The sequence below is a fragment of the Podarcis erhardii genome, assembly GCF_964252035.2.
Source record: "Podarcis erhardii genome assembly, chromosome: 7".
In the NCBI taxonomy this organism is placed as follows: Eukaryota; Metazoa; Chordata; class Lepidosauria; order Squamata; family Lacertidae; genus Podarcis; species Podarcis erhardii.
The window spans coordinates 71,868,979-71,890,848 of NC_138511.1; the positions used below are offsets into that span (position 1 = coordinate 71,868,979).

The window sequence follows — 21,870 nt, forward strand, 5'->3', positions numbered from 1 at the left end:
ACATCACCAGCCCTGCCCATGACTTCAACAGGGGCCACTTCTGGGTCTCAAGCTTCAGCCCTGAAATCTCAGACTTTGGGATGGTCCTGACCTAGCAACCCTACTGTACAATACTGCAACAAAAGCAGATTTTTTTTCTTGGCAGTTTGCAGACAGGTCTTTGATGAGCATCTTCCTTCCTTCCTCTTCCTCTTCATTTAATCCCCGCAATATCCCTGTGAGGTAGGTCATGCTGGGAGACAGTGACTTCCCTGAGGTCATCTAATGGACACCATGGATTTGAACCCTGGGACTCAGCTACATTAATCAAAAAACAACATTTTGAATGTCTTATAAACATGCAACACCAGATGGCACCAGAGAGCAAACAATTTTTCTATGTGATTTTTACATAGGGGTTCCCCCCTTTCGTTATAACAATTTAATTTCTGACTTATTTACAGCGTGTTTCCCCCCGTGGGTAGATCCACCCCTGGTCTCCTGGGTCTTGGTCTGACACTCTAACCACTACATCACACTGCCTCTTGAGCCCAAGGAGCTAAGGAGCAGGGCCAGTGGACATGTTCCCACCTCTGCCCATCTATACCTTAATTTGTACCCTGGAGAAACATCTACATGGGGCCAAAGATGTGTGCACTGATCTGCTGGGTTGAACTAAAGTAGGAATGTATATCCAGCACCTGTGTGCAATTTGCAATGTGCAATGTGTCCCTGCTTTTAATCATCGCCACATGGCCCCCTTCCCTCCACTGGTAGGCATGCTCTCAGTCCCAGCGCATGTTGTTTGTGTTGGAGGCACCTGCCTCTCGTTTCAGACAGTTGCACCTTTGCTGAGCTCTGCTTGAGTGGTTTGCTTTTTGGCAGGGAAATAGCCAGATTAAAGAAGAAAGCACATTCTCTCCTTCTTATCAGCGTACAGATCGTCAGCATTTCACAAGGCCCTGGACTGTGCCTCTAGATTCCCATTTCCAGCCTAGCACCGAAGTAGGATGCACATGTCATGTACGACTTATGGGCTCAGGGGCTGCACAGGCCGCTCAGCCAGGAAGCTATGCTGAAGACCCATAGCAAGCAGAGGAAATGGAGCATGCCTGGCATCTGAGTGGCTGAGCCCTTGTGGTCCTGCAGAGGTCTTTGCTAAACAGAATGTCAAAGGAGAGAAAAGTCAGAGGAATTGGAAGCAAGGAGGGACGGGCAAAACTGTTTATTTCAGTTTCTCACTTTTCGGTTCTGAAGTTCATTTCTCCACATTACCAAACCGGATTGCATTTTTTAAAAGGTCCTTGTGAAAATTCACCGGCATTTTAGTGCAAATTTCTCCTAACCTGCACATTTTTGTATGCAGCTTTATCTAATTTATTTAATGATATAAAAAACATTCTAAGCTGCTTAATTTGTGTGTGTGTGTGTGTTTTACTTATACACATGCTTTCAAGCAATTTTCTTCCAAGGATTTTTGTATATTATTTTCCATAATATAATATAATATAATATAATATAATATAATATAATATAATATAATATAATATAATATAATATAATATAATATAATATAATATAAATATAATATTTGTGTACACTTTCCTCCCAAATATACCTTTTTGTAAGTGCTGTTTTTCTATATAAAAAGAGGTGCTGGAACGCATCATAAATGCCTCCCTTGTTCTCTTATCATGACAATGCCACACACCTGAGAGGTGCCGGAACTGAGTTCCTGTGAGCTCTGGCTGAAACACACACACTCCTGCTTTTTGTGCATATTATTTGGTAGGAGAACTGCAAATATCATTAGACAGGCACTATCCCTGCTGAGTTCCAGGTACCTGATTAAAACCATTTTGTGCTAGGAAGTTTTTGCATCGCAAACGAATTCCTTATGTTCTTAGTTTTCTGATTTTGGGGTATAAATCTCTGAGTTTTTAATTTTTTTATATTTTAATTTATGCTTTAAATTTTGAATGTTGCCTGTTTCTTTGCATCTGAGAGCCACTTTGAGACTTAGATGCTATATATGGAGGAGGAGGAATGTCAAAGCAGAGCTGCGTTTTCGTTCACACATTGTTTGGGGAAGTGTGATTCAGGTAGGTCTGCATCCGAATCAAAGCTGGACCAACTCTCACCACCATCCCTGGATGCAAACTGGCCAAAGCGGTTGAGATCCACGATCGCCTTTGCTCTAGTGACGACGAACCTGACAAATGGGGCACCACCAGCAGAGAGTCATTGCAATACATTTCGTCATTGGTTTTATAATCTGAAGGTGGGAGAGGCAGAGATCGGTTTCGGTGTACCTTTCCATGATATGATGGCTTGGGGGAGGGCCCTAAGTGGCAGCTGGCTTCTTCTATGTGGTATGTTTCCTTTTACATTGTTCTCAGTTGCTTCTGTCAAAAAGAAGAGTTGCTTCAGGAGGAATTTTTCCTAACAGTCAGAGCTACTAGGTTAGCATTGCCTATTTTTCCAAAAGTGAAAACCCGGGCACAAATTATAGAAAATTAGGCAAAGCAACAACACTTCTAATATGCCATACACCCATATTTTCCTGGACCTTTTAACTGATTTTTGGAAATTCTGCCTGGACATTATTTTGGGGAGATGAACACTGGATATGTCTGGGAAACTCTGGATGTATGGCATATCTGAAGTGTTGTTTTGCCTATATATTTGCCTATACTGGGTGGACATCTGGCAGGGGTGCTGTATCCACACTTTGCCTTGTGGATTCTCCACAGAATCTGAGAACAGCAATCTATTTTAGGGGGTGCAAGACTAGTACACACTGCTCTGTCTGCAATCTGTTCCCCTGCACCCATTGCCAGAAGCAGCTGCCTCACTTTGCCTAATGACTGGACTTTCTTGTTCTGCCTCCCAACTTTTGTCAGAAGGTGATCATCGGCTGTGTGTGTTGGCCGAAGCTTTGGAGTCATCTTCAAGTACAAGAGCAGAACCAGCATTCATCCTGGAGGGTACAGAAGCACGACTCAGCATAGTGAAATCCTTCCGATCCAAGAAGGGTGGGACAATTTCTGTGTTATCTCAGAATGACCACTCTCCACATCAAACGGAGGGCCCCCTTTGTGTGCCCATGAGCAGCACCCCTGATCCTCCATGACTCCCGGCAGAGAGCTCCTGGACCACCTCCCCAAGTCATGAACCTTGAGGTTCCCGCCAAACCTCAGTTCAAATAACCAATCGTGACTGGGGAGGCGGAGGCAGGGGAGTGGACTGAGAAGGAATAGTCTTCACTCCAGTCCTCTCTGTAAGCATAGAAGGGGGCGGAGCCTACCAGGGAGCTATATTTTTCCTAAATGGGGGGGGGGTTGAAGCGGTGACCCATCCCCCCCTCCGTGGTGGTGATCCCAGGATTCCCCGTTAAAGGGGTTGTGTTGAGAGGAGTCACTGGCCATACGCTGAAAGGTTGTCAGTGCACTCCCCTGTGTTGCGGTGAAATGGGGGGTGGGCTCTCTGCTTAAACATATGTCTTCCAGAGCCAGCCCAATCACCAGACAGATTGGTTAACCTTGATGTGCCCCAGATCCCTGGCCAGGGACTGGGAGGGATAAACGCCCAATGCCTAAGGCAAGGTCTTCCTACATCTGGAAGTTTAATAAAGCTGTGGCCAATTATAATCCAATAACACGTTGTCACGAGTCATTATTCCACCCGGGGGTCGCCTGGGGTTGGGGGGGGGGTCCCTGCCTGGCCACGCAAATGTATTTTCCTAAGTAGAAAATGCAGTGCTTTGATGGTTTGAAAAATGCAACGTCTCTAAACTACAGTGGGCGCTTGGGTTGTGAATGTGATCCGTGCAGAATGCACGTTCACAACCCGCAGCGATGCGTCTGCAAACACGTGGGTTGCGATTCGGCGCTTCTGCGCATGCGTGACCCCTGAAACCTGGAAGTAACCCATTCTAGTACTTCCAGGTTTTGGCGAGTCCGTAACCTGAAAAAACGCAACCTGAAGCATCTGTAACCCAAGGTATGACTGTATCTCCATTTGCACAAAACCTAGACCTATGTGTATTGATACGGGCAGTGTATTATATTAAACAACAACAACAACAACAACCCCTTAGCATGGCTGAGCTGTGCAGAATACTTTTCCTTGTATGATTATGTGAAACCAGCTCAGACACCCCATGGAGCTTACTGTGCTTCAGGCAGCTAATGAAAAATGCAGCAATGTGTGATCCAAAAGCGGCATTTTATCGTCTAGTCAGGCCTTTGAACTCATCAAGGTGTGCAGCTGGATTGAAGTCAGCTAAACAGAAAAATGTGGCACAGAGTGTAATGCCGCAGATATGGGTCTGGATTATGTGATGCAGGGGAGCGATTCCTGACTGATAATAGCTTTTTGTGGGGTTGCCACTGGCAATTTTGTTCCTTGAGAAATGCAGAGGTCACCATGTCTCCTGGTCTCTTACCAATGCTTTGGTAGTTTAAAGCAAATTCCATCCATTCTGCTCAGCATGGGAAAAGGGCAAAGAGCTATCTTTCCATCTGTCTGCCTGCCAAAAAATGTAGCTCGATGGGCTTCGCCGGTGAAAAGTCAGGGGATGGAGGAAGAAAGAGGAGTCACACATTCATTTAAGCCAAAATGACCAATATAAATTCATTTCCAACAGGGTACATAAATCACAGTAGCTTGCTCAGTCTATGCAATTAGTCACCTCCTTGGCATCCTAAGAAGGTCTCCAATGGTCTTTTATTTTTTGATAAAAGGAAACTTCAGATATTCACAATACGGTTGCTAGACTGCTGATCATAGCAATTGTATTTCATCAGTGCTGGAAGAAGCTGGTTTGCTTCTAGTCTGCTTGCAGCTCTCATTGGTCTTCTCCCAAACAGAGATGTCCATCAGTTAAGATAATCTGTTGAGATCCTTCTCCTTTGAAGGTTAGATAGATGACAGTGTGGCGTGCTCCTAGAGAAGTTTGCCTGGCACCATTGTTACTGTCAATTACTGCATCAGGCCATACTGGTTTCCCCTCCTCCTCCCCCCACCCCAGGTCAGGGATGTAATGGGAATATAAGCATGGACACTGCACACCACACAGGGGTCATCTTACTAGTGAAGGGGTGGGGAAGCTGTGACCCTCCAGATGTTGTTAAGCTCCATCACCCTCAGCCAGTGTGGCCCATGGTCAGAGATGATGGGAGTTGTTGTCCAACCCAGATTTGAAGGGCCACAGGTTCCCTACCCCTGCACTCTTGCAGTTTTCAGTGTGTTTTGTGACCATCCACTCCATGGGAAGCTTCAGTAGAAACAAGTATTAATCACAACATGTTTCCTCAATCTTCATCCCCCTAATTGTTGTGTGCTCTTATTGAATCAGGCAATGGAAAAGTTACATTATAGTCACAATGAGAATTTTCACCTTATTTTTATTTACTCCTTTGCAAGAAAGAAGACCTCTCTCTTACTGAATTTCTGTTTTGGAGAGTCCCGTGGCTTTCTATAAAAAGCACCTGCTTAACCAGGGATGGTAGGAAACCTGGTTTTCAAATCAGAAATGTGGGTTATAGACAGTGATAGAATTTCAGTTGACCCAAGATTTCTCAGGAGACATGTTTCTTTCTGAGAAGATTTGCATTCTCTTCTCCCCACCCTCATTCCCTAGAAAAGGAAGGCCATTTTGCAAAACATTATTTGGAAATCCTCCACCAATTTTCTTGCCGCAGCCACTATTCTACCACCACCACCCCACGCATAAGGCCCCAGAATTATACTGTTTGCATTACATCACTGCAACCAATAATGGCTTTCCCCAAAGCATCTTGGGTGCTGTGGTTCATGAAGGGTACTGAGAGTTCTTGTTGTTGTTTAGTCATTTAGTGGTGTCATACTCTTCGTGACCCCATGGACCAAAGCATGCCAGGCACTCCTGTCCTCCACTGCCTCCCGCAGTTTGGTAGCTTCAAGAACACTGTTGTTTAGTCGTGTCCGACTCTTCGTGACCCCATGGACCAGAGCACACCAGGCACTCCTGTCTTCCACTGCCTCCCGCAGTTTGGTCAAACTCATGCTGGTAGCTTCGAGAACACTGTCCAACCATCTCATCCTCTGTCGTCCCCTTCTCCTTGTGCCCTCCATCTTTCCCAACATCAGGGTCTTTTCCAGGGAGTCTTCTCTTCTCATGAGGTGGCCAAAGTATTGGAGTCTCAGCTTCAGGATCTGCCCTTCCAGTGAGCACTCAGGGCTGATTTCCTTAAGAATGGATCGGTTTGATCTTCTTGCCGTCCATGGGACTCTCAAGAGTCTCCTCCAGCACCATAATTCAAAAGCATCAATTCTTCGGCGATCAGCCTTCTTTATGGTCCAGCTCTCACTTCCATACATCACTACTGGGAAAACCATAGCTTTAACTATCCAGACCTTTGTTGGCAAGGTGATGTCTCTACTTTTTAAGATGCTGTCTAGGTTTGTCATCACTTTTCTCCCAAGAAGCAGGCGTCTTTTAATTTCGTGGCTGCTGTCACCATCTGCAGTGATCATGGACACCCCTATTTCCCCTCATGGAGCTGCAATCTCAAAAGTTCACTGGGAAGAGGGACTGTTAAACACTCAAAGAACTGTAGCTCTGTGAGGGAATCAGGGGGTCTCCTAACGACTGCCAGCACCTGTATCAAATTATATGCCCCAGGATGAAAATGATAGGACACTGTTTTTAAACATATAGTGCCAATGGGTCCTGGGTGGCTTAGGTCAGGGCAACTGCGGAGGATGTGGAATGGTGATTAGATTACCAAGATGATGCTTCCACCAGTTTCAACAGCACCAGATTGGGAGGGGAAGAGATAACAGGGACAGAAAGAAGCTGTGCTGCTGCCTAAATATAAGTCCCGCCCCGAAGAAGCTGTTGGGACATTTCCTGCCTACTAGCCTTGCCCACCTCCAATTCTGCAGTCCAAGAAAAGGGATGGGGGATTTCAAGAGGCCAGTGGTGCACAACTTTGGCTAGAATAATAGAATTTTAGAGATGGAGATGGTCACTGCATACACATAACTACAACTAATGCAAAAGTTGCCAAGTTTTTTGGGGGGGCGATCCAGTTAGATCCTGTTGCCCAAGGTTTGATTTGCCATCAAATAATGGGCAGACTGCCTTTATGGAAGGGCTGAATTGCTAGTGGCAGGGAACATGTGGGAGGGACAAGGAAATAGTCCTTGTCTTCTTCCCGTAAAGGCTCTCTCGGGAGGGAGGGGGGAAAGTGAGGGACTTGAAAGGCTGCCCGTCTGGCTTGTACACCCTGTTTCTTTGGAATCTGTCCCTCAAAGGGCTGGTGTGCGCTGGAGCGAGATGGAACTGCAGGCACCTGTGGGGGAGGAACCTTCCCCCAGCATCATAAATAGCTTCTAAACATGCATTCCAGGCCAGGATCTCACCCAAGGCAGCTCCCATCCGCAGCGTGGAGAGACCCATGACTGTAGAAGTGGACCCGTTCACTGGTGGAGGCACTGCCCCCGGCACCATCAGGCAGGGTGGTACCATCGCAGCTGCCCCCTGGACACGCGCATGCACCCCCATTGCGCCGGATGCCATGCTCCTGCCCCCGCAGGTGGCACGCCACGCCCCCGGGATGCACTCCGGCCACGCCCCCACCTGCTCTCCACCCCTGGTGGCTTCACCACTGGACCCATCCATGGGTGCATCCACAATGCTGGAGCTATAAAGCCTCCCAATGTTTCATAGGCCAAACTCCGAATGCTTCTGAATACAGTGGTACCTCGGGTTACAGACGCTTCAGGTTACAGACTCCGCTAACCCAGAAATAGTACCTCGGGTTAAGAACTTTGCTTCAGGATGAGAACAGAAATCATGCGGCGGTGGCGCAGCAACAGCAGCAACGGGAGGCCCCATTAGCTAAAGTGGTGCTTCAGGTTAAGAACAGTTTCAGGTTCAGAATTAAGTTCTTAACCCGAGGTACTACTGTATCTGGAGGTACAGGAGGGCTCTTGTATTCAGATCCTGCTTTTGGGGGGCCCCACAGACACCTGGTTGACCACGATGAGAACAGGGTGCTGGACTAGATGGGTCATTGGCCTGATCCAGTAGGCTCTTCTTCTGTTCTTAACATCTGGCTATGGGTTTTTTTGTGTTGTTGTTTTTTTTGTATTTCCACTCCTAGGAGGCTAATGGCATGAGCCCCACCACTGTTCCTCTTTATTCTTATACAGTGGTACCTTGGGTTACAGACGCTTCAGGTTACAGACGCTTCAGGTTACAGACTCTGCTAACCCAGAAATAGTACCTCGGATTAAGAACTTTGCTTCAGGATGAGAACAGAAATTGTGCTCCAGCGGCGTGGCAGCAGCAGGAGGCCCCATTAGCTAAAGTGGTGCTTCAGGTTAAGAACAGTTTCAGGTTAAGAACGGACCTCCGGAACGAATTAAGTTCGTAACCAGAGGTACCACTGTACTTCATTGAAGGGTTGACTCTGCTGGCTCAACACACTATTTGTTTACTCCACAATCTGCTGTCTTTCACTGATTTCGGGGGCAGGGGAGTGTTTGTCCTATGGTTAAAGATATACTTGATCGACGCAAATGGCTTACAATAGGCCTGCGGAAGTTCAGACTGGAACAGTGCTATAGTGGGGCTTCCCTCTCGTTTGATTCGGAAGCTGCAGTTAGCGCAGAATGCTGCAGCACGATTGCGGACAGGAGTGAGGCCTTGTCAGCATGTATCACCTGCGCTCTGAGAACTGCACTGTCTGCCTATTTGCTACTGAGCCAAGTTCAAGGCGTTACTGTTAGTATAGAAAGTCCTAAACAACTTGGGGCCAGCTTACCAAGAAATCACCTTACCCCTCAGGTGCCCACTCAATCTCTTCAATTAGCAGAATTGGCACTACTGCAGGTGCCACATAATACCCATTCCACATCCCCCATCTCTCTCCCTCCTTCTCTCTTTTCCCCAACCGCACAATGTCTGTGACAAGCATCTCACACTAAATGTAAATGAACTGTGAAAAAGGCTCTGAAAGCTGCAGGCGCCATGTGTACTTTCCCTCATTTATTTGTTTGTTTTGTAACAGAAGAAAATCTTCAAAGAAAGAAAAATACCCACTCCACATTTGTAAGAAGTCAATCATTTGGTGTGGCAGCCCATGCACTTCGGAACTCCCGGCTTGTTGAGATTAAGCTGACACATTCACTGTGCTTTTTTCAGTGCCTGGTAAAAACATGCTTGTTTAATCAAGTCGACCCAGATGCCCAGAAAGTGGTGGCAATGTCAAGCTGTTTTAGTATTTTAACTTGCGTATGCTTTGAAGTAGGGCTGTAGATTTGTCTTGATTTTCTTGCTCTTTAGTTTTGTGAGTTTTTGTTGTAACAATCAAGTGGAGAGGTGCAAAAGAAGACACCTTCCATAGCTGTGCAAGAGAAGGAATTTCAGCAGTGAACAGCTGCGTGGGGCAATGGAGCTTTTCCTGACCTCCTGTCACTAGAAGTGCAGCTGCTTATTGGGCTGATCGCAGAAGAATTGATGCTTTTGAATTCTGGTCTGGAGAAGACTCTTGAGAGTCCCATGGACTGCAAGAAGATTGAACCTCTCCATTCTGAAGGAAATCAGCCCTGAGTGCTCACTGGAAGGACATATCCTGAAGCTGAGGCTCCAATATTTTGGCCACCTCATGAGAAGAGAAGACTCCCAGGAAAAGACCCTAATGTTGGGAAAGATGGAGGGCACAAGGAGAAGGGGACGACAGAGGATGAAATGGTTGGACACTGTTCTCGAAGCTACCAGCATGAGTTTGACCAAACTGCGGGAGGCAGTGGAAGACAGAAGTGCCTGGCGTGCTCTGGTCCACGGGGTCACGAAGAGTCGGACATGACTAAATGACTAAACAACAACAACATTGGGAGGGTGGGTGAGGTTCAAAGGTACAAATGGAGGCAATCTGGGATGCTTGCCTGTGTGCCCGCACCATGCCCACCTCACCACCACTTGGCTCCTCCCCTTCTCTCTCCTGGCAACCCTCAGTGATGCCGGTGATGGTAGAGGTCAGGTGGGGAGGGGAATCCCTATTAATGGACCAGCCCCCACTGAGTGGATGGCCTCTGCTATTACTTGAAAATGACCCTTCCCTTTCTTATTCTCCAGCAATTCTTCATGCTAATGGTTCTGACTGACGCACTGGAATGCCTCCACAGGAGTTGTGACACACAAGGCGAATTGTTTTCTCTCCAACCCAAGAAGTGTTCTATTGTGTTGGAGAAAATAATGGGTAACTGCTTAAAAAAAAGGCTTTGTTTTTTGTTGCTTTTTCTGGGAGGTGCCTCCTGATCGGAATGGGGAAGGGGTGTGTTGAAAAAGAAAACAGAGAAGGGGACATCCCATGGCACAGTGTGTCTTCCGGTGCTTGCGTCATCCAGACTGAAAGCAGCTGTGTTCATCCAGTGCCTTTCATTCTATTTGAATCCCATTGCTCTGCACTGCGGCAGCTGGTTTCACTGGCACTTTATTCTCTCCCCTCTTTGATATCAAACTCTGTTGAGACTGGTAAAGGTAAAGGCAAAGGGACCCCTGACCATTAGGTCCAGTCGTGACCAACTCTGGGGTTGTGGCGCTCATCTTGCTTTATTGGCCTAGGGAGCCGGCGTACAGCTTCTGGGTCATGTGGCCAGCATGACTAAGCCGCTTCTGGCGAACCAGAGCAGTGCACGGAAACACCGTTTACCTTCCCGCCAGAGCGGTACCTATTTATATACTTGCACTTTGACGTGCTTTCGAACTGCTAGGTTGGCAGAAGCAGGGACCAAACAACGGGAGCTCACCCCATCACGGGGATTCGAACCGCTGACCTTCTGATCGGCAAGTCCTAGGCTCTGTGGTTTAACCCACAGTGCCACCCACGTCCCTGTGGAGACTGGTGCAGTGGGGCAAATCAGGTGTTGCCCCACCAACCTCAGCCTGCCCCCGTCTGCCTGCCACCTTACTTACTGACAGTATGAGGAGGAGACTGTCTGTGTTGCCCTTGTAGAACTCAGCAGGGAAGAGATACCGGCAAAACTAAAATTACTTGGCTCTGCCTATTGTTGCTCCACCAGCTGTTCCTTTTACCCTACCAGTCCCAATTGGCACCAGCCACCACTGATCAAACTGGATAAGACAGCAGGACTTCTCCTTTGTTATTTATTTAACAAGATGTATATACAGTGGTACCTCAGGTTACATACACTTCAGGCTACAGACACTTCAGGTTACAGACTCTGCTAACCTAGAAATAGTACCTCGGGTTAAGAACTTTACCTCAGGATGAGAACAGAAATTGTGCAGCAGCGGCACAGCAGCATCAGGAGGCCCCATTAGCTAAGGTGGTGCTTCAGGTTAAGAACAGTTTCAGGTTAAGAACGGACCTCCAGAACGAATTAAGTTCTTAACCAGAGGTACCACTGTACTGCTTAATTAGGGATGGGTGAATCTGTCGATTTCAGTTTCTCTCAGTTTCCCAATCTTACGGTCATTTCAACACCAATTTGCAACTTTAAAAAGTAGTCCTTGTGAAGATTAATCAGCATTTTAATTTATATAGACATTTTTGTGTCAATTTCCCCCCAAATATACACATTGTTGCAAAGCAGTTTCCCGTAATATAATGTATTTTTGTACACTATCAGCATTAAAGTAAAATAAAAAAATTCCTTCCGGTAGCACCTTAAAGACCAACTAAGTTAGTTCTTGGTATGAGCTTTCGTGTGCATGCACACTTCTTCAGCATTCACACTTCTTCAGCATTAAAGTATGCACACTTCATCTTGGCATATGCATTTTGGACCCATCATTTTGCTGGAGAACTGCCTCCTGTCTTCCTTTTCCTTGATGCACAGCAGCTTTGCATCTTTTTGTGCAGGTAAAGAAGGAGAGACTCATGTCACAGCACTTGTTCCTTTGCTCTAGAAATCCCTTCTTGGGCCAAGAATCATATATTACAGAGCAAGAAATTCACATTGGCTAATTCCTAGGCCAGGGCGGAAATCTATGGGAATTTCCCCATTTCCTTCCTGGTCATAAATCACCAATTTTGTTCCTGTGTGCCAAAAGGGCGGAGAGGGGATCATTGAGGGACTTGTTGCACAAATGGGTGTGCCTGTGCCTCTGCTTTTTTCTGCTTCAAGGATGTAGCTTAAGCCAGAGGTGCTCTGTGCTGTTGGGTGAGTTGTGAATCATTTTCCCTACATTATTATCATGAGGAGACTGAACCCTAGATGATAAGGGACTCCGGCCAGTAACTCCTTTCTCTAGGCCATTGTGCGGAACCTTTGGCCATTCATAATTTGCTGAACTACAGCTCCCATCATGCCCAGCAAGCATGGCCAATGGCAAGGCATAGTGCGAGTCGTAGTTCAGCAACATCTGGAGGGCCAAAGGTTCCCCAAACCTGCTATATCCCCTTCCCCTTATTTATTACATTTATATCCCAACCTCTCCTCCAAGGAGCTCAAGCTGGTGTAAACAGTTCTCCCCCTGCTCATAAGCCCACAACAACCCTGTGAGGTAGGTCAGGCTGAGAGACACTGTCTGGCCCAAGGTGAGCTTCCTGGTTGAGAAGGGAGTCTCCCAGCTCCTTCCCCCCCCCTTCAATATAATTTTTTATTATCATATCATTTTCAGCAGTGTAGCAGGAAACCCCCCCCCATCATTCAGTTTGTACAAACTTCACACACACTCACACTCACACACTACATACGCTACGCTTCTGTTATAAATTAATAGAAAATCAACCATGCATCGGATTTGCACTGTTCTACTTTTATTTTACTCCATGAAGGAAAGACTACAAAATGGGGAAGGTTTGATACAGGGCACCATAATCCCTTCACCATCCCAGCACATCCACAGGAGCCCTGCCCAGTTGCTATGCCAACCCTGATGGTCCTAGACAGAAGACAATCAAGATCACAAAGAACTTGCATATGGGAATGGATTCAGCATGGACTGGAACAAAGGACAATGATCAGATCTTCCCTCAGGGGGCAGGAAACTGCGACTACCTTTTGTCTTCAGAAAATGACTCATGGGCAGGAGGAGAAGGGAACCAGCAAGGTGACAGGACACTCAGGTTACCACCACAACTCCTCCCTCAACCCCTCCTTTCTGTAATGTATGCATGATGTTTCTGGGGGTGGGCTTGACCTACAGGATGGGAATTTCAAAAGTTTTTATAAGGGCTTGCACACCATTTTTCTGTGTCTTTCCTCTCTCCTGCAAGTGAGGGGAACACCCTGTTGCAACAGTTCAATAAAGGCCAAGCCTACAGGCTGCTGTTTTGCTCCAAGTTATCCTGGTTGGTGTCTTTGTTTTTGTCCAAGGGAGCCCTCGGATTTTTCTGGTAACAACAGTAATTAAACATACTTTTACATCTTATTCAAATTTTTAACTTCCATCAATCCTGTCTGAAAATTTTCCAATCTAATCTCTCAGTATGCATTTCTTATCTTCCCTATTACATTTCAAACTCATAACCAATATCTCTATCTTTTTATACTTTGTAACACTTCGTATATTTCTCCTTACAAAACTTCTTGTAGTCCTACTAGCGTAATTTGTTGATTACAGTTGCTCTTCAAATAATTCATATACTTCTTCCAATCTTCTGTAAATCTCTGGTCCCGCAGGTTTCGAATCCTCCCTATCATTTTGTCCAATTCTGCGTAGTCCATTAATTTCGTCTGCCATTCTTCTTTTGTTGAAATTTTTTCTTGTTTCCATTTCTGGGCTAATAATACTCTTGCCGCAGTTGTTGCATATAAAAACAATTTAACATCTTGCCTATTAATGTCCTGACCTATAATACCAAGTAAAAGTGCTTCTGGTTTTTTAAATAATGTATATTTCAACATCTTTTTCATCTCGTTATATATCATTTCCCATAAGTTCTTTACTTTTTTACATTCCCACCACATATGATAAAATGTCCCTTCTTTTTCTTTACATTTTCAACATTTATTATTTATCTTGGGTCTCCCAGCTCCTAGCCCAATACTCTAACCACTACGCCACGCTGTAAGTATAAACCCTAGGGACTGCTCTTACACTTTCTGCTGTGTTTCTAAAGATGACAGAATTCCACCATCCTTCGGCCAAAGTGTCCTTATGTTGTATTCCTCTTAACTTGTGTGTAAGCTTCTCAGGGAGGCCTACACACAACACTCTTCTGTACTAATATTTTAAATTAGCCCCTTTGGGCTTTGCTAAGAGATTTGATTTTGTTGGAAACACTATAGGATACTGCCTGTGCGTGAGGTGTGTCAAAGATGATTAAAGAATTTGCAGCCTAACCATAGGTTTGAGGGGGGCAGTTTCCTCCCTTTAGCCCCCCCACCCAGCAAACTTGTATATTTCTGAGAACCTTGGAGTTCCTTGAAGCCTGCTGATACCTCCCTCTTGTGAATAGATTGGAGGAAGATTTGGCTACATAAGCAGCAGCACACACATCTTGAACATCAGGAGCAGAAGGAAGGATTGTGCTTTTCTGGGTTACAGTTAGGACCATATTGGCAGGGCCAGATTTAGGTTTGATGAGGCCCTAAGCTACTGAAGGTAATGGGGCCCTTTATATGTCCAGCTGTCCTTTGTCAACAACAGATTGTCACTGTTTTTTGTGTTGAATACTGTATATGCTATACTGTAATTTATGGACCTAATAGGTATCTAAGGCCATTTGCACATAACAAAATATGTATTTTATCAAAGTAATTGTTACATGAAATCAATCAGTAGGCATAAGACTCATACCCTTAGTGTAGGCTGCCTGATCATCAGTCTACAAGCACTTTTTAATGTTAGATAACAGGTACAACAGCTTCACCTACATTCAACTGTGCTGCACTGCAGTCTGCAGCTGCATGCTACATGTAGCCGTGCAACCAGTCCATGCAGAATGTAGGCACCCTATATATAGAAATGAGCAAACCAGTGATATTTCATGGAGCTTGCTAGCAGGCGGGGCCCATTACTTACCTCATAGGAGCCTACACAACACAAAACACTGTTGCTGTATGTAGGTTTTATTTTATTTGTTTTTTTATCTTATATTTTGGAAATATACATCCAATTTTTTTCCTTTAGTTTTTTGGGGGGGCCTCAAGAGAGTGGGGCCCTAAGCTATAGTTTGTTTAGCTTATATGTAAATCCAGCACTGCATACTGGTCTGTCTAGCTCAGTATTATCTCTGAAGTTCCAAGCAAAATTCTCTTCCAGCTGTACCTGGAGATATTAGGGATTAGACCATGGACCTTCTGCATGTAAAGCAAATGCTTAACCACTGAGCTACAGCCCTTCACCAATTAGAGAGGTGCTTCTTTGTAAGGTTGTATGAATTTAGCCCAGTCATAGGCAAACTCAGCCCTCCAGATGTTTTGGTACTGTAACTCCCATCATCCCTGACCACTGGTCCTGTTAGCTAGGGATGATGGGAGTTGTCATCCCAAAACATCTGGAGGGCCAAGTTTGCATATGCCTGATTTAGCCCATTCTATTTCCCGATGGTTCACTCTCGCCTGTGTTGAAATCCTCCTCAGTTTCCAGTTCAACTATGGGAATTTCACAAAACTAATTCCAGAAATGAACTTTGTTCAGTTTGTCTATTATTTCTGTTAATTTGCTTGTTCTTCCTCTTTGTGTGTGTGTGTGTGTGTGTAGGTATATATGTATAAGACCACTGCCTAAATTAAAACAACCCCCTCAATTTTTAATGTGACCTTGCATATGATTGCATCCATATTCAGTTTATGCAGTGTTTTGTTGTGCAGATGTACATTCCTGTACATGAGGAACACGCCACATCAGAAAACCAGAAAAGCATGCCAGAGAACAAGAACTCCAATTCCTCCAAGTTTGCTTATTTATGTGATTTTATCAGTTCACAGGAGTGCATGTTTGGTGCGTTGATAAGTCATCATCACAAAAGGACGGGGAAGGGTCATAGCTTTGCTTGCAAACGGTTGCAGGTTCAATCCCCAGCTTCTAAGGCTGGGGAAGGACTAGGGTTGCCATCTTTGAAAAGGTGAAAATACGGACACAAAAGTTCTTGAGCTTTTTTTTTAGTTTTGCCCAAAGTTATTGAGTTTTGGCTCAAAAAAGAGAGAGAGAGTTTCTGAGCTATTTTTTATTACATTCACCAAACGTCTGGATTTTCCTGAACATTTCAACAATTTCCGCCTGGACGCTGCTTATGAGGGCTGAATACCGGCTCTGTCCAGTGAATTTCAGATGAATCGCTTGACTTGGTCCAGGGCAGCTTTATGCGTTCATATTGATGCAAAGCACTGTGGTCTTTAAGTCTGTAGACACTGCAACGCTGCCCTCTGCTGGGCCAACATTCGTCTTACCTTCCACCTCTCTCCATTCTGCCTTCCCCTTTTCTTTACGTTGTTCCAGACAACATCTAATAGGAAAACTGCTTAACATTAGGAGCAACTCCTAAGACTAAAAAATTGTGAGTTTTCTTTTTCTTTTTATGTCCTCATGAAAGTTCATCAGCAGCATCTTTGTTGATCTTATCCTAATATACATATTTTTTTGCAAAGCAATTTTCACTAATACAGTGTATGCTATTTTCACAAATATTTTCATTTTATGCACACTATTTCATAGTACATGCATTTTGTGTAGATAAATTGGCTGGAGAATTGCATTGCAAAATTCAGAAAAGTGCATGTTTCAATGAAAAGCTGTGTTTCAGTTTGCATATTCTTCTGGACAGGGCTTTTTTTCAGCTGGAACTCAGTTCCAGCACCTCTTGGGGTCCACCGTTGCCTTTCTAAGAGAATGAGGAAGCTGCTCATGGTGAGCTCTGGCACCTCTTTTTCTAGAAAAGTGTGAATTAGTTGTTAGCCTAAATTTTATTTTCAAACAGACTTGAGTATACATTTGCAGCCAAATGCTGAATTCTTAAGCATAATTACTTGGAAGTAAGTGCCATTGGAAATTAATACTGGAATCCTTGATGAAATTGCCATGGTCTTTTTACTCTAAGCAGAAAATTAGAGGAGTCTGTTGAAACTGGGAAACCATTTGAGTTTCACCAGACTTCTTCACATTTAATTCTGTAATTCTGTTTCAAATTGGTTTCAACATAGTGTTTTAATTGTTGTAACCCTCCATGGGACCTCATGACAAAGGGTAGGTGATAAATAACAATTGATAATAACTCCTGACTGGGGATTTTTGTTCAGCACCATTTTCTTCCTCTTTGTCTCCCCCCAGTGGTGATGACAGGGGACAGTCTGGTGCTACTTAGGCTGGAGAAGAACATCTCCCCTGTTTTTTCTCTCTTTGGTGCAAAAACTAATAATACACAATCACCCCGATGCTGCCACCACTGATTAACACTTGTGTACTGTTAGTGAAATAAATCCAAAAGAATGTTTTCTTGAAAAAAAAAGAGCCATGGCTACAGAAGTTCTATATAAAGACTTACTCAAATTATTTGGAAAATAAACATGTTTGCTGCCAAAAACTGCTGGAAATAACTCATATCATTTCGTAAAGAGAGATTCCTGTATATGTGGTATGTTTACAGAAATGGCGAAAGTAACTGCAAAAACAGAGAGGTGTATCAAACCTATGGTAGGCCAACAATGCTTGGAGGCTGGATTCTCATAAATGGGCCACGAATAGTGTAGGCGTGCAGTGAAATGTCATTCTTTCAGGTTATTGATGTCAAGAGAGGCAAGATTCAGCTAGGTCCTGGCACAAAGAGGAAAACAGGGAACCGAGGAAGTTTCATTTGATAGAATCGAACTGATGTTTTATCTAGCTCAGTATTTTCTATACAGGCTGGCAATGGCCGTCTATTGTTTCAGGCCTGCCCTACATGGAGATGTTGGGTATTAGGCCATGTAACTCTTTGCGTGCAAATGTCACATTTAATGTGGCATTAAATGTCTCAGTGTATTTAGCATGCCTTGTTTGTGTGCTTGTTTGTTTTGCCCAAACTACAGTTGCTAGTGGAATGATCGGGTTATCTTTTCTCCCCATCGTCCAATAATGATGATGATGATAATGATAATGATGATGATAATAATAATTTATTATTTATACCCCGCCCATCTGGGTGGGCTTCCCCAGCCACTCTGGGTGGCTTCCAACCAAATATTAAAATACAGTGATGGATCAAACATTAAAAGCTTCCATAAACAGGGCTGCCTTCAGATGTCTTCTAAAAGTTTGGTAGTTGTTGTTCTCTTTGACATCTGGTGGGAGGGTGTTCCACAGGGCGGGCGCCACTACTGAGAAGGCCCTCTGCCTGGTTCCCTGTAACTTGGCTTCTTGCAGGGAAGGAACCGCCAGAAGGCCAATTAAAAATTGCCCACCCCACCCTGAAGTTTCCATTGATGACAATGGCAGCTTCCTTCCACAGTCTTCTAGAGGATTTAAGAGTCAATTTTCCCTAGGACCATAGTAGACCAGAAGGGTTAAGCTTCCCCTCTCCTACACCACACCGTGTTTGGGCATCTGCAACATTTAACGTCCTATCTAATTTGTCTGTTGGGGGCTTACGGTCCTAATGTGAAGCCAAAATATCTCATCATGGACATTATAAAGCCATTTTGCACCTTTCCTCTCTGCAGCAATGTTGGCTGGGTGTCAGTTTTTATGGAAGTTTCTCACCTGAGGTGCTTTGGCAGCTATTCCCAGTAATCGCAGTCATAAAAATGACTTTTCACTCTGATGTATATTTTAAAGCTTCTTGTCTCACCCAATCGTGGAGTCATTGCGATGAGTGAAAGAAAACATCCATGAGGTCATCAGAGGGATCTACCTGGCAGTAGAGAATTCTGAGTCAGAAAGTACCAGTGATCTCTGGCTGCATTTCAATATCCCCTTTAGGGTTAGGCCCATGTTAAGAATCCAGCTAGCCCAGTGTGGAGTAGTGAATGACGAAGACCTCCACTTCCAAGGTGCCAGTGATCCCATCTCTGTATCTGTTGACTCCTTACAACAAAGGCAAAAGTCAGGGACTGGGCAGAGGAGGAATGGTGGAGACTGCCTCCCCATCCTGAACCAGGGATGAGGAAGAGGAAGACAGTCTAGATTTACAACAGTGGTTTGTGGGTGGTAACAGCTCAGAGGCAGATGAGGGGGAAAGCTGGGAAATCATAGGAGAGCCAGAACAACACCCAGATGACATGTTGTCCTTAGAAAACATTCCAGACCCTCCATCTCCCCGAACCTGGTGAGCCCTAAAAGTAGGAGAGCAAAGAGCTCAAAGACAAAGGGCACGTAGCAGCACTCATAGCGGAGATGATGATGATGACGAATGAGGAAGTGGGAGGGAAGGGGGGTGGAGATTCACTCAGGACAATGCCATTAACCAAGAGGCAGGGTTCCATAGCCTCTCTCTGTAAAGATGGAAATTAAAAAAGGATGCCAAGAAACTTTTCCTCGTCTTTATGCTTTCCTGGGCAACCAGCCGGAAGCCTCTGACAGCATCCTGACAATCACCCACATTTAATAGGGAACTGCTACATTAAATATAGTGTTTGGCAATACAGATTTCGGTAGGTGTAAATCTAGCAACACCATCTTCTGTCCATGGAAGGCCAATGCATGGAAGGCCAATGTATGTATGTCCGCAACTATCAAAAATCTACTGAGATGTTCTAACACATAAGAACATTAGATGAACTTGCTGGCTCAAGCCAGTGGCCTATCTAGTCCAGCAGCCTGTTCTCAAATGAAACAGCAGTGGGAACCTCAAAAACTGGACCTCAGCATAGCAGCACTCTGCTCACTTGCAATCCCTAGCAACTGGTATTCACAGGCACAATGCCTTCAGACAGTGGAGGAACAGCAGAGATAGCCATCATGGCTAGAAGCCATAGTCTTATCCCTGTGAATATTTCTAATCCTTTTAAAAAGTCATCCAAGTTGGTGGCCATCAAATTACAGTGGTACCTCGGGTTAAGTACTTAATTCGTTCCGGAGGTCTGTACTTAACCTGAAACTGTACTTAACCTGAAGCACCACTTTAACTAATGGGGCCTCCTGCTGCTGTCGCGCCGCCGGAGCACGATTTCTGTTCTCATCCTGAAGCAAAGTTCTTAACCTGAAGCACAATTTCTGGGTTAGCGGAGTTTGTAACCTGAAGCATATGTAACCTGAAGTGTATGTAACCCAAGGTACCACTGTATAAGAAAGGAGATTCTGCCTAAATATCTGGAAGAACTTTCTGAGAGTAAGAGCTGTTTGGCAGAGGAACAGGTTGTGGATGCTCCTTCCTTAGAGATGTTTAAGCAGAGGTTGGGTGGCCATCTGTCATGGATGTGTTAGCTGAGTTTCCTGCATTGCAGGGGGGTTGGACTAGATCAGGGATCAGCAAACTTTTAAAGCAGGGGGCCAGTCCATTGTCCCTCAGACCTTGTGGGGGGGGGCAGACTATATTTTGAAGAAGAAAAAATGAACGAATTTCTGTGACCCACAAATAACCCAGAGATGCATTTTAAATAAAAGCACACATTCTACTCATGTACAAACACGCTGCTTCACGGACCATCTGCGGGCCGGATTTAGAAGGCGATTGGGCTGGATCTGGCCCCTGGGCCTTAGTTTGCCTATCCATGGACTAGATGAACCTTGGGTTCCCTCCCAACTCTATAATTCTATGATTATGCCAATCCTATTTTCCCAAACATTCCTAAGAGAAAGGTCCTGGACTAACTCTGGATCCACCTTTCTGACAATGACCTGATGCATCTATAATGCCCCTTTGCAGACGGACAAATCTGTCAATTTGGTTCTCCAAATTTCAAATTTTTCCAAACTGAATTTCAGTTACCCACATTTCCACAGCATTTTATGGTTTATTTTTATAAGGAAAAACTTCCCATGAAAATTCGTTAGCATTTTGGTGCAGATTTCTCAAAAATAAACACATTTGTGCATTGCAGTTTTGATACACATTTTTGCAAGCAATGTCATGCAATATAATGCATTCCTGTATGAATGTTCCACAGATATATGTGCTTTTATGCACACCCCCCCCCCCAAAATATTCATTTTTGTTCATATTATTTGTTTGCAGAACAGCATCGAAAATTTCAGAAAAGTGTCAGTTTCAAATGGTATCTGTGTTTTGGTTCACATTTTGGTTTGAGAAGTGTGAATTAGGCAGTTTCTCATTAAAATGCAAACAAATTTGAATTTCTCCTCCCTCCGTTTCACCTATTCTCCACACACCAATTATTTTTAATGGGCTGCCTGCAAAACCATACTATAATTCTCGGCAGTTGGCAAGCAGCTGAGCCTGGGGGGGTGGCAGTCCCATCACAGCAGCACAGACAAAGAGGGAAGTGATCTTACTTGTTTGATTTCAAACTGGAAAAAAGCCTCACCACCTCTCTGATGCCAGTTGTGTATGTCATCTTAAGATGACTACAGATCTGTTCGCGGTACTCCAGCAACACCCTTAATTTCCTTGGGGAGTAGCGAGTTGCTGTAACTTGAGGCTGCAAAATAAGAACTGAACAGATAGATGGTTGTGTTATTTGCCCCGGTTTATTGTTTTGAGCAATTCCCATCGTACTGGAAATTCAAAATAGTTTTCACTTGAAGAGGAAACTGACTCAATTTTGCACTTTCCAAGACAGTTCAGGAATGGAAGTACCGCCATCCTTTGGGATTTTTCTTTTTCCATTTTTCCCCCCAAATTTGCTCACCAGCCGAGTATTTTAGGCAATAATGCATACACGAGAAGATAAAGTGTGCATGAAGATGCATATGTTCATGGGAAAAAATGCATTATATCTGGGGAAATTGCATTGTAAAAATGTGTACGCCAGGAGAAGTTTGCACCAAAAGGCCAATCAATCTTCATGAGGATTTTCCTAAAGATAAAAGATGCAAACTGATGTGGAAAT

The 21,870-nt window shown here is 44.6% G+C and overlaps 1 long non-coding RNA gene across 2 annotated transcripts; it reads right to left on the reverse strand.

Moving 5' to 3' along the window:
* Window positions 1-15,833: 15,833 nt before the first annotated feature.
* On the reverse strand, window positions 15,834-21,451 carry LOC309346256. Of its 2 annotated transcripts, none has more exons than XR_014158532.1 (3): window positions 21,314-21,451; window positions 18,623-18,773; window positions 15,834-16,394 (listed from the first exon to the last, which is right to left on the reverse strand). It is a non-coding gene; the product is annotated as an uncharacterized lncRNA (long non-coding RNA). The 2 variants fall into 2 exon arrangements; XR_014158533.1 differs by having other exon boundaries at window positions 21,346-21,420.
* Window positions 21,452-21,870: the final 419 nt, after the last annotated feature.